The following is a 13873-nucleotide window of genomic DNA, read 5'->3' as shown; positions in this document are numbered from 1 at the left end:
AATGGGTTGGGACTGCAGGTGAGCCACTTCTGGAGGAAGTCTCTGACAAACCCCAATCTGAAGGAGTGAGCGTTGTCGTTGTGGAGATATGAGATTATTTTGCTCATGCATGCTGATAATCAGGCACCATCACGGGACACTAGGAGCTCAAAACAAGTCAAGATCAAAATAAACTTATCGGCAGAGAAGTTTTGGCAAGTTTTTCATGGATGCCACCAACAAATACTGACAAGTGGCACAATTTGAGGGGAAATAAACATGTTTTCCATTGGTGTTAGATTTACTATTTTTCATTATTTTCTTTGCTTTTGTGCTACATTGAGAGAGAGAGAGAGAGAGAGAGAGAGAGAGAGAGAGAGAGAGAGAGAGAGAGAGAGAGAGAGAGAGAGAGAGAGAGAGCGATCCGACAGTCTCACTTGAAATCTTGTGCACATACGTTAAAATATTATGAACTACCTACAGATTAAATCTACACATTTTCTAGTTTCCAGACATGCAAAATGAAAAAAAAAATGCTCCTAGAGAGGCGGTTGGAAAAGTATACATGTAAATATTGAGGGGTAAAATCAAGGAAAACATGTTTCTAGCATGTCCCCCTTTAACTGTTTTGCTTTTTACTATCGCAGAACGTGATACTCATGTCAACCGCCAAGGCTTTATATAAAAAAAAACTGAAACAGGCAAATGCTTGTTGACTATCAACATTAAACGAATGTTTCAAGCTAAATAACAATTTTAGATTCACTGTGCTTTTTTGCATCATGGTGCAAAGAGCACAAAACTGCTGAGGGCAAACTGTTCATAGAACTTTATTGTATGATTTTTTTTCAAATTATTTGCATAGAGTTCGTGCGGCAGTGGCTTGAACAAAAACACAGACTGATTAAAAAAGATAATGTTGCAGACATGAGTGTGGGAACCACCACCATTTGATTAAAAAGGCTCATTTGCCTATGTATCGGCAAAATACCCTCTGTTTGTGTACACACGACTTCAGGTTGGTGAAGCAGCTGCTGAAAACTGCTGCCGTGCACAAACACACAACTGCTCTTCACATGTGTGACACAGAGTCTGATGGCATGAAAAAAGCTGAGCGAAACTTTCTCATCAGCTTCCTCCTCCTCCTCCTCGCGCCTCTCTTTGTCCTCGTGTCTGGCACACACTCACCAGCTCCTCTTTGCCCTGCAGCTTCACACACCTGCCTGCACGGCTGCAGTCGTGTCATGTTTCAACGATGAGGCAACCACTGACCAATGAGATGCGGTGAGAACGGTTAAGAAGCGTGGTGGGAACTCTCCTCCCATCTCTTCTCTCTCTCTCTCTCTCTCTACCTGGGAACCGAGGCAGCCTCAGGGAGGGGCCGCCCAGCCGCCTGCTGTCTGAATGAACACTAAACAAAAACTCGCACCAACAGGTGAGTTACACGAGTCAGTGTTGGTTCTTCTCTACTCGATTCTCTTTCACCCCTCCACCCCCATCATTATTTTTCATTCATGGCTGGCACACCGCTTTGCATTTTGGCAGGACTGGAAAAAAAAGGACATAGAGAAACAAAACAGTCAAAGTGTGGGAACTTTTCCTTGTTCCCTTTTTTTCCCTTTCAGGATCGTTTATCAGTATTAACTCTGCTTACACAGGTATTTGTGCACCTGTGGTACTGGATTAGTGGATGTACTTATTTATTGTAAAGGGAAAAAAGACACTGATTATTATTTTTTGTCCCACGTTTTTTCGCCTAAAGGCACGTAAAGTCCACTACTGAACAAAGCTCAGATTTTTATTTTAATTTTATTATTATTTACAGTTTTCCTGTTCCACTTAAACTATTTTAGTGCAACAAAACTGAGGAAGTGCTGATCACACCATTATTTCACATATTCATCAGTGTGACCTAAGCGCACAGGTTACACTTTACAACTGTTTGAAAGGCTGTTTGTTTTTCTCAGGGCTGAATATTTCTTTTAGTTGCTGCATCAGGTAATCCCAGACATCCAACAGTGCCTCCCACAGTACAGAAAAGAGTAATGACTTGAGTGAAATAACACCATGCTTTTGATTATTGATTATGTTATTTATGTAATAAAACGTTTGTATAGCTTCAGCAAGTCYCGACTTTCTGGTCATCTCCTCCCAGTGAGTCATATAATGGAAAAAGTCTTCAAAATGTTTTGAAATGATTGCRAGAATTTTCCATTTTCTTTAGCCAAGTCAAAAAAAAAAACAAAAAAAAAAACAGGTTGAAATCTGCTTATTTTTCAAAAATTGTACTGAAACTATAAAGGTGGGGTAAGCTGCTAAGGTGGGCACGAAGCAGGTCGTAGCGGTTCTGCCAGTCGTTCACACAAAAATAGTTTGTGATTATCAAAAGCTGGCCGCTCAAAACACAGTCGCAAAGCTCGATTAGATCAAACACTTAGAACTCGGTGAGACTGAAACTGAAAAATTTGCCGAAATTCTCTTAAATTTCTTGCAATTTTGAGYTGCCAACTAGTTGCACCACTGAGATACTACATTAAGACTGAGCCCAGCCACCATCTTCTCACTTAGCCCCTTCTTTACCACCAYGCAGGGGCAGTTCTAKGGGCGGGGCCACAGGGGCATTGGTCCCAGGTGAACTCTGATTGGCCCCCTGATGTGCCCCTGTCCTGTCACTCATCTGGCTCAAGAGCAATGATTGTGGGTGATGTTCCATGTTCAGACACCAGTGGGGCTAACGAGTCAAGTAAAAAAGTATATGAATCAAACTTACAGAATTATTATTCTCTTCTTAAGAAAATTTGAACAATCCTGCAGAAAAAGTCTTTCAGCTGACAGACAATGGCTGGATTTTATCACATGCTGTGTGTTTAAGGATATTTTATACAGTAAAAATGCATGTAAAATTGGTAAGAAGAATTTAGTGTGCAAGCTTTTATTTTTAAATTACACGTTTGAATATGCATGACTGGTTAAATGTATCTATCTTACCAAAACTAGGGATTTGTGTGCAAGGATGTTGAACATATACTTGACCCCTTCATAAATATTGTGACCCCTTGGTGGCCTCTTATTCAGAAAAATCCTAGTTCGGCCACTGCCACCATGAACCAGTGTAAGATTACCATCAGAGACCAGAGCAGCACTTTCATTACTGCACACAAACCCCACATCTATCGTTTGTTGCTTCACATCTCAAAACTGCCCCATTTGTGGCCGAGACTCACCTCCAACTCCTCGAAGGAGCATTCTATATTTCTTCAGTCAAGAACCTTGACCTCAGACTCACAGGAGCTGACTCTCGTCTCGGCTGCTTCATGCTCAACTGTGAACAGCTCCAGAGCCTCCTGAAGGTCATGGTTTGGAGACACCAACAGAACCACATCATCTACAAAAAGCAGAACGCTGCAGTTCTCAAAGCCAACACCTTCCTCTCCACGTGAATCAAGAATCCTGTCCACGACCACAAACAGGGCCAGGGATAACGAGCAGCCCAGATAAAGTCCAACACACACTGGAAACAAGTTCAATACTGTGTCAGATATGTCAGGAATGTGGAGTACCGAGTTTTTTGTTCATACTTTTCATTCTTTATAAGCTTTTTCTGATTTGGGGTAGTTTGAAATTTAGATCCAGTCACCTGCCTTAGTAAATTATGCCTTAGGTTTTAAATAAAATTGCTGAGAAAATATAGTTTATTGGTTTATAAAGAAATAAACACTGGTCCTCACTTGTCTAAATAAATAAATAAATAAATAAATAAATAAATAAATAAATAAAGACACAGTATAAATCTGTGTGTTTTCATATGTGTGGTTGAATACCAGGTGGAGTTCAGACACTCTGCCGATGTGCTGTAAGCCAGATAAACACCTAAGTGTGAACAAATCTGTTACATCGTTAACTTGATTGCTCAATAAAAACAAGTCAATGGCTGACACTGCACTTCATTTAAAATGGCACATCCTTCACACCTCCTACTTAGATCATTGTTGGGGCTTTGTTGAGAAGTTCATGTCGTCCATGAACCAAAACTCCAGACTACAATAGATTAGCAGCTGCTTCCTGGGCACGCAGCAAGTTTTGTGACAGGTGCTTTCTCATGATGTCATTCCATGGTGTGGGAAGCATAATGCTTCGCTTCGRCTAATGTTTTTTCAACATTTTAATGTTTTTCTACAACTGAACTAAACAACGAGGTAGCTATGTTTTCATTTTTAGTATTATTATTATTTTTTATAAACGATGAAGTAATCAGGAAGTCATGAGAATCTTCATACATTTGAACACAGTAGTCTGATTTTAAAAAATCAAAGATTAAATTTTATTTGAACAAACTAAAACATGTTTTTTAATAAAAAGGAAGGAAACAGTTAAGCCAAAGGTTGTTCCCATCACTACAGTTAATTTTGTCCATAAGGAGGTTGTTTTGTTAGTGGGGCATTCACAGTGAGATGTGATTTGTCCAACAATTCTTTACAGTGGACATTTAAAACTTCACTCTTTTTAAAAATGGCATCACTGACAACTCTACGAAATATAAACAGTTCTTGTTGCTAATTTCAAAAGGTATTCTAATGACATGAAAAAAACAAAACATTGAAACATGTCTTATCATTACCCCCTTTTGCGTTAAAGTTGTTATCAGTATCAGCRATGTCAAACATGGTCTATTTATCCTCTTTTTAAACTTCAGTGCTTTTAGACAGCTTCTCTTTAACTTTCTGASTGCTCTTTCCCCTCTTTTGTTCCTCGTCTTTCAGTCACTGGTTAACAGCAGATCCATGGGGGAGAGGGAAATGTTTGCTCGTTCTCTCAGCAGAAGGGGCCGGTGAAAAGCCGGCTATCACAAAGAGCAAATATGTTCATGTAAAGTCAACCTTACTGAAGGGAGCTGTGGGCTGTTTGTTGGGGATTTGGAGGTTGTGCCATAACCACATGCTCCCTCCTTTCACAACTATTACATTTCTTTGACATGTGCACACTCACCATGGTGGCAGATTCCTTTCTCTGAGCTTGTTTTGGGGCCTTTTTTTCCACTTGAGTCAAACACACTTACCAACTGAGTTTCAATAAAGTATCTGGCCTGGTTGAGAGAGGGCAGGGGAGTAGGGGTGGTGGGGTCTTGGTCTCTTCAAGTACCTCAAATTGTTGTTATTTTTTCTGTCACTTCAATACGCCACATCCAAAACCTAATTATTAACTTGGACAAATATACTAAAATAAAAACAGTTTGGGTGTCAAAGCAGACCTTGTTAAACTCTCCTAAGGGAAAATCTGTAAAACACTTTGAGCTTCTTAAGACTAGATGAAAAGTAAGCAGTGAGAGATGTGTCAGCTTGTAGTACTGTGATTTTAAACACAGCATGAAACTGCTRAGTAATTTATTAAAAGGTGGCATATGCAACATCTACTTTTCTAGCTGTTAAATGCATTTTGTTTACTCTAGAAGTGCAGAAAAGTTTAATTTAGTTTCTCTCGGTGCTGCATAAATAAGTTTATATTCTGTTTGGGTCAAAATTTTCAACCTGTTCAGTTTTCTCTGTTTTTTATGACATTTTCTGAACTGTTATCACAGTATTTGTGACAAAATTGCAAAATAAGGTCTGGACTTTACTACAGTTTTGTTGTCTTCATTCTCCTCTGGCTTTGGGTCAGACTCTGGCTCCATCATGTAAGGCTGGATGGACAAGTCTCCTGTTGTTGACATCTGTTAATTAATTTGTAATTAAGATGTTTCTGTGCTATAGAAGGCTGTATACTCGTCTATCATGCTGGAGTGGACCAATCTGGAAGCTGGAAGGGGGCGGGGTGTGAAGCAACTTGTTTGGATTTAAAGAGACAGCCTCAAAATGAGTTGATCTAAACACAACTCAGAAAAGGGATGAAAGAGGGGCTTGTGGAGTTACATTAAGAAGGAATACAGAACAAAGCACTGCAGTTCCACTTTATATAGACCCCAATTGAATGATTTAAATGTGAAAAAGAAGGACTTTAAAGCAAGAAAGGTCTACTTTAAAAGTTATAACACAGCACCAGAAGGAATCAGAGGATTGACTCATTTCAGGTTTCATTTTTGCAACATATGAGTGAGAGGATAGAGAAATAATCTATGGTTTAAAAAAATGACCATATGTGCTTTGTCGTCAGTGCTTTTACAGTCCCTCCCTGTCTCCTCACAGAGGAAATGACTTGTTGAAGTCACACAAAAGTCTGCCACCCTATAAAGTTTGTTTTAAACAAGCAAAAAAAGTGGGGGTGGAAAGCAAGGAAGTCAAGGGTGGGGAACAATGTAGGATTAGAGTTTTACAATTCGGCATTAATTAAAAAGAAGAAACCCATATTCCTGGAAGGCTGAACAAAAACAGAGCAGAGGGAAACAGGAAGAGAAATGTGCTGCTAAGACAGCTCTTCTAGTGCAAAGGACATACTGACAGGAGGTGACCGGTTTAAGTACTTGAAAGAGAAATAAGATTAAGATTTTTTTTACTTTACAATATGACAGATTTTGAACAGTTTGCTGTATCCCCTTTATTTAAGGCATTTGTTTTTTAGCTCGTCAGCTCTGCCACTTTGAAGCCAAGCCAGACTCTATCTCTAAGTTTTGTTCCCTGAACCTCCGGCTGGAAGCTGATCCCTAAGACAAAGCCCTGTTTACACTAATGACCCACTAGGCTTTTTGCCATAGAAACAAACAACACTAGGAGGAAGTCAATAGAATTTAACATTTTGACATTTTTTTCCCCTCCAGCTTTCAAAACCAATATTGACCCAGCGCCCCTGCATGACACTCTTTAGTACGGGACCTCGGTATACAAATCAAGCCAATGCAGCCAGAACCGCAGGCCGCCGTTTCGAGGGCTGAGGCCAACAATAGRCTGCCCAGGATGGGGCTCTCCCACTGGGCAGACGGAGCGGCTACTGTCCCTGGTCTCAAGCTGGTCCTCGGAGGCCTGATGTATAAAAGAGCTCATGCTCTCCCTCCCGCTTTAACGATTCCATCTGAGAGGACCGATTGTGTCTGTACTCCAGACCCTGCTGGTGGGTGAGGTGCACAAGAAGAAGGGACAGTGGGGGCACTCACATGTGCAGAACAACCCCATAGTGGGCCAGCACTTCTCAAAGGCCAGATTACAATCAATTAGAGTCTAATGAGCGGAAAGCAGGACTTGTAACCTGTTGCAGCAGGGTAGTTGTTTAGAAAAGCTCCCAGTTGGCAGACACATCAATAACCTCTGAAATAGCTCCAGACTGAAAGCAGGAYGCAGCAGGAAGTGCCCGAGTGCGTGGCCATCTATATATGAGTCATGCTTCTGTTGCTTTGCCATGTTGTAGTGCTGCAGTAACAAGGACAAACAGCAACACAAGGTTTCTAAGCAGCATTGACTTGCTTGGATTCTTCTTAAAGTCACTGTCTCACACGACCTCTGCTCACAACAATAGTCTCACGCAGCGAGAGCTCACAAAAAGAATTAGAGTCGTTTATAAACTGAGCAGTCAATCATTTGGATTTTCACTTTTATCAGCTGAGCGGGAGCATCTCCGCACAGGTGTCACTGAATGGAAAGAGACGGTTTAAACTTTAACAGAAGTGAGCATCAGGAGAGCTCGTCCTTGGGGCGTTTGTAGCCGTGGGGATCTTTTCTTCGCAGGAAAGGGTTTTTGTTTGTTTGTTTTTTTGTTTGTTTGTTTGTTTGTTTGTGTGTTTTTGTGTGGCTGGTTGGCTCAGGGCAGGGGCACAGACAATGGTCATTTAATGGAAGGTGAAACAGCAGGAGCGAAAGGGACACTGTAACCTGAGGTGAAAACGGGAAAGAGCTGACTTGTGAATGTTGAGGTTTATGTGTTTCATCACAAACACAAAAATGAATAAAAAGTATAGACAATTTATCTGTTATTATCGGTTTCTGTGGATCAGGTAAATAGATTACATTACATTCCAGTCGGTTTTTTAGATCAAAATGTCTGCAGCAGTATTTTATTAGTTATCCTTCTGGATAAAAGAAAATGAACTCAAACATGCCCATGCTTTTTAAACAATCATAAAAGTTTTCAATCGCTCAAAGCCCAGGGTGCAGTGACGGTGCCCCGGCAAAAATATGTTGGGTGAAATTTTTTTGGGGTTGAATTGATTGGGAAACATGATGGTAAACCTAAATAACTTGGTGTTTGTTACTCTTTAAAACCATTTACTGAAAGTCTCAAATGCTTCCCTTATTGCACAACACAAACGCTACCTCAAACATTCAGCATGCAGTTTTTGTAATATGAAGGCTATTTTCATGTAGTAAAAAGGATTTTTTTGGGCGGGGAGGGGGAAGGGGCGGGGGGTTGGTTTAACACTACTACGTGTGTTTGAGACTGGTTTACTGAGATACAAACCAATAGAAGTGAAAATAAAACGTTTGTTCCTGCAGCTATCACACCTGTTCATGCAGGAGTCGGCCATATTGACCATTTCACAGATGCTAATTCTCAAAGTCAGTATTTTGCGATGCATTGTGGTCTAAATATATTCATGCATTTTTTTTTATTTTAGTCTAACCAGTGTTCATGTCTACCTATGTTTCAGATGATAAATCATTTTAGACTGAGCTAAACTTGTGAGGGTTTGTGTTTTCTTTTAATTAGTTTCCATTCTGTGTTCATTTTCCCTGTGTCTGTGCTACCTGTTCCTCCCCAGCCCCTTCCACTCCTGTTTGAGCTTCTCACAGGYGTTTGTCATTTCATTTCATTAGTGTCTTCATGTATTGAGTTTGTTTGAGTTTGTTAAGTCTGTTAAATCCTGCAGGAAATCTCATTCATTTACTCTGGCTTTTAATTCATGTTTGGTTTGAGTTACATCAGAAATTTGGAATTGTATCCTTTATCAGTTTTAGGCCTTTTATTCTACTCGTGGTTTTAAATGCATTGTATGTTTTTTCCTCCATGTGAAACACTTTAGTCAACACTTAAATGTGCTATATAAATAAAATGGTTGATATCCTGTGTAGTCTTTGTATCAGTAGGGCAGTTCTGCATTGAGTACTGTAAGTACCAGTCTTGGTTTCCCCAGAAGTGTTTGGCTGCCCTGTTAGTGATTTATTTTGATTAAAACATCTTCCAGACTGTCATAGAAAAAGAGTGTCTTCAGTCATGGGCTTCTTCAATTTCCTTGTAATACAGACTGCTACAGACACAGCCATCACCATCTATGATAACGCTTTAGTTAAATGAGTTACAACATCTAAATTCCCTCTGGGATCAATAAAGTATTTTTGAATTTAATTGTATTTTTGACTCAAGTTCCTTGTATGTTCTGTGTGCAACTTGGATTTGAAAAACAGCCTTAAAACCTTGACAAAATGATGCTAAAGTCACAAGTAAAGTCTCTTATTACCTTGTCTGCACATTATTAACGTAAAACATATAAAATCTGACATTAGATCTCATGAAGCTAATCGGCTTCTTTCTTTCCTGTGAGACAAAATTAAAACAGCTTCACCCCTTTAAATCTTTCTCTGTGTCTCCATACGTTCACCTTGTCATGTCCTGATTGTTGTGGGAACATTCAGCCGCCCCAGCTTATCATTTTAATGCACGATGTTGGTTTTCTCATGGCGAGAAGCCATTTTAATCAACCAGATCCTACTGAGAGAGCTCCAGCCGCAACCGAGCAGTTCACCTCAGCAACCTCAAAGCAGCGGCTAGTAATTCAGTAATATCGTGTAGCAGTCCAACAGCTTTAGCTGTAACATACCCACTGAAAGCACTAACCTCTTACAGCCCCCCCACAAGGTTATATTACAACCCAGCAGGAGCTCAAAAACAGAGGACAGGACGGGAAGAAACGAGTGGAAGTTCTCAAGATGAGCTGGCGTGTTCCCAGGCTACGGTGGTTGGGAGGCCTTCTCCCAGCATGCTGCACTCCTTGTAGATAGATTAAAATTAAAATGAGTTGCTCAAGTATCTGGTTTATGTTGGCCCATTTTCTTCAGCTACCATCACCTCAGCTTTTGAAAGCACATTCTTTACGAACCCTCGAGGCAATTTGTGGGTTTTTCCAGTGTGTGTTTTCTAGGATACACGGTGTAGGCAGCGCTATTCAAATCAAAACTGTCTTTGTGGTACACAATTACACTGCATGGCAGAGCTGTGTGTAYGAAGAGATAAATATTTCTTGACAAAATAATAATAAAAATGGAAAGAAGGCTACTTTTATTGTCTCTGTCTGGATATGTAACATGGAAAACACAAAACAAACATATTATTGACAGACACTCTAATTTTTGCCATTTTGCATAGACAATGACCTTATGCTATTCACAGCTAACGTCTTTAACGGAAAAAGCAAAAAAAAAAAAACTTAGAGGGACACGGTGAGTTATCACATTAGTAAAAATGCCAAAAGCTACAGGTATTTCTCTCAAAGCTTTTCTTTGTTTGCATTTGTTTCTTCAACAGCAGAGAAGGTCGTGTTTCATGAATAAATGTTGAGTTCATTTCACTTTTTTCATGCTTCAGTATTCCTAAGTTGAAACCGATTATTATAAAATTATTATGAATAAAGTTTAATATAAATGTAACAAATAGCTAATTTCTGTAAAACTGTGAGTATTTTTTTTAGAAATAAAAATTCTTAAGTGAAGAAAATTTAAACTGTGAATTTTGTCAAATTGTTTAGATTGTTTAGTATTTCAGTATGCGGTCTATACAGGATTGCAGTTTGGGGACGTTGGGAGGGAACAACATTAGTCAAGGCAACCTCTGACCTGTTTTGGGKGGTTTTGTTTTGGCTTGTTTAAAAAAGACGACCGCATCAGCCAGCGCTTCTTATTACCCTTTCAGTCAGGCGGCTACCAAACAAACAGCTTCAACGCTCCTCGAGCTCTTCATTTGGCCCCTGGCATCGTACAAAAGGAGACACTTTCTTTAGAAAGCTGCACCCCTAAAGAGAGACGAGCACAGGAACACTTATCAGGGACCTGATGTATTAAAAGTAAATGGTCTGATCTCTGCAAATCCTCACAAACTGCCAAGCTGCTTTGACTGGCTGTTTTATTGGGTGCCAAGTGTAAAAAWTTTTTTTAAATATCACAAATATTTTCATTATTTTGCTCACTATCATTTTCCACTAACATTTTATTGTTACTTTTTTCAATTAACGCATTTTGAATTTAGATTTTAAAAACACTTTTCCAGAGTTAGAAGCAGTTCATGTTCGCTCACTATGATGATGTCATCATCCTGTGACAAATGTTAATGCTAGCTGCTGCTAACACTTCTAACGCTGCTGAAGATAGTATTTAAAATCTAAATTCAAAATGTCTTAATAGAAAACAACATGGATGGTAACTGTGTTCTGGCAGTTTGAAGTGAAGCTCGGACGCCAGCCGCAACAGTAAGTTTGATGTCTTGTAGGGACCCGTTAGCAGGATTGAAGTGTTAGCGGTTGCTTTTGTCTCAGGTTAATGACATCCTAACAAGAGCCGAGCACCAACAGTAACTTATACATTTAGATTTACACATTTTGAATAGGATTTACATATATTTTCTTAACATTCATTAAAAATCAGCTAAATAACACTAAAATGTTAGTGGAAATCTTTAACACTCAAAGTGAGCTAAATATGTATTAGTTACATTTTTTAAACATTTTATTTTACACTTGGCATCTCATACTGGTTGTGCTAATTTTCAGTCCTACATTACCCAAAGTCTTCTTCACCTTTATGTAACCAAGAGTTAATAACGTCTAAAGTGTACGTCCAAGAATGTTTCATTCAACCTCAAAGCTACGCATCATTAGCAAACGTTAAGCACCAGACAAACAAGGCGGTAAGCTATACAGTTTACCCCTCAGCTCACTGATAAATCTTGTSCACAGAGGTTAAATGTCTGTTTTTCCATAGTGGGTGATCCACGGCAACAGGAGGCAAACAAGTTGCAGATGTGGAAAAGGAAATAAGCAGCTGTTTGACCACAAATGAGAAGCATTTTTCTCAATAAGGAGAAAAGAACCGTGCCCTGTCTCAGTTTTTCTGCCCGGCCGGAGAAGGTTCACACAGAGGTTGCTCAGGCCAGGGGACGGCCCGTGCCCGCAGCAGCTCGACGCCCACTCAGGGCTGACTCAGATCCAGAGGGTGGCGAGGGTACAGTGCACACAAACAGGCATTTTACACAGACTGAGTAAAGTTTCTGTCTGAGGCGCTGCACCGAGGGGCTCAGCTGTGATTTATAAGCTGCTTTTGACAAGGTGGTAACCTGCACAATTTGCTATGTTTTCTTACAGGACCGGAGACATCCTGAAAACTGGCTGCATGTTCATGAATTAGCTCCAAAWATAGCACTTTTATCAGGAGTTAGGTGCCACTTGTGAACTTCATGTTGACACAGTTTATCTTCATGTTGAACCGTCTCCTGAAAAACATTATAAAATCCTTTTAAAATTGTCTCATTTCAAAAACATAACTATGACAAATTTCAAAATAAGACTTTATTTCCACTCGTATTAAAGGGATCCACCAACAAATKAAAACAACCCAAAACTTTGTGAATCTATTATTTTGAATTCTTGGTTAACTCTTGCCTTAAYTGTTGCACTTTCTTTCTGTTTGGTTTGGAAATGTGATTATTCATAATCTAAGTGCCTAGTTAAACTATCTGAAACAACAGCAGAGTTACGACATCCAACCAGTGACTTATCAGTGACTGATGAGTGAACGATTGTTAACAAGACATCATTAAGGTTATGAACCGTTGCAAAGTCCTTACAGAGATTGATTAGTTAACAAACCCTGAGCTGGACATGAGCTGGTAAAACTAACCCCCGTGTTACTTCCTTCTAGCAACAATTACATTATTTTTTGTTTTTACTTTTTCTTTTTATTGGTAGAGTCTTCTCTTTCTAAAGAAAGCCCAAATAAACTGTGCCCTGATCTTTAACAACTTAAGGCGCTGGAAGTCCTGAAAAAAATAAGAGTTCAGATGCATACAGTATTTCATGACAAGTGACACGCTTGCCTTAGTGGTGACAGCGCTGGAGTCTGATGGGGCTTTGCATGTGACGAGAATAGTCGACGGCCAGCTCTGTTTCCCAGCAGCACTGTGGAGATCCCTGCAAAGGCTTGCAGGAGGTGAGTGATGTGCAGCAGTGATTGGTCTCACCACTTCCTATTGTTCCCCTGTTGCTGATAACCCCAGTGACCTGGGCCAAAGGAAGGAAGGCCATCGTTTGGTTTGTGGTGGTGGGGCATGTCAGCTCTTTGTCCCTTTAATAACTTATTAACCCGCCGAGACTTCCAGGAGAAGAGGGATTTCTCACACAGCTAGACAGATGGTAAACACAGAGTAAACACGTTATCAAGCTTCTCTCTGAGAAGAGGAGGAGGTTACTAGGTGATGTATTCTCACTGACGAATGATCACAAACCTGCTAAGGCAAAATAAACCACTTCTATGTTTTCACTCCTCTCTTTTTTAGATGATGACATGACGAAAATAAAGCATGGATCTTATTTTTCCACCWGACGAAAACACAAAACTGGAAAATTAGAGAATGAGCTCCTGTGATGCWACTAACAATACATCTTTTAAGGTAAAGATCCATTTTATTCTTTCTCACTCGCACTAAATGCTACACCCACTTGTTTGTTTTTTTTACACATAGCTTGGCTTACAACATATTCACTGGTCTCCATGAACTGACCTTTAGCTCCACAGCGGTTCATCACTCTGGTCCAGAAATGTGTTAATGCTGCTGTAGCACCGGAGGGGATTTTTGATGCTGGTGGAACTGGTTCTAAGTGAGTTCTGGCCCTGGTTTGGTGAGATATAGCTCTATATAGAGAGAGATTTGAGACTTATGTTGGACAAGGCAGATGCCTGATCACAAATCTAAGCACAATCCTATATATATA

The 13873-nt window shown here is 39.9% G+C and overlaps 1 protein-coding gene across 1 annotated transcript in view; it reads left to right on the top strand.

Annotated features, from left to right (window-relative positions):
- Positions 1-1153: 1153 nt before the first annotated feature.
- perm1a (PPARGC1 and ESRR induced regulator, muscle 1a) overlaps positions 1154-13873 on the top strand; it is a 25338-nt gene continuing 12618 nt past the window's right edge. The window contains exons 1-2 of the mRNA XM_014015752.1: positions 1154-1414; positions 13438-13551. The gene's annotated coding sequence lies outside the window, so the exon portion shown is untranslated. The remainder of the gene's footprint in view (positions 1415-13437; positions 13552-13873) is intronic.

This window comes from Austrofundulus limnaeus, unplaced genomic scaffold (genome assembly GCF_001266775.1).
Source record: "Austrofundulus limnaeus strain Quisiro unplaced genomic scaffold, Austrofundulus_limnaeus-1.0 Scaffold134, whole genome shotgun sequence".
Classification (NCBI taxonomy): domain Eukaryota; kingdom Metazoa; phylum Chordata; class Actinopteri; order Cyprinodontiformes; family Rivulidae; genus Austrofundulus; species Austrofundulus limnaeus.
This window is presented reverse-complemented; position numbering and strand designations above follow the sequence as displayed.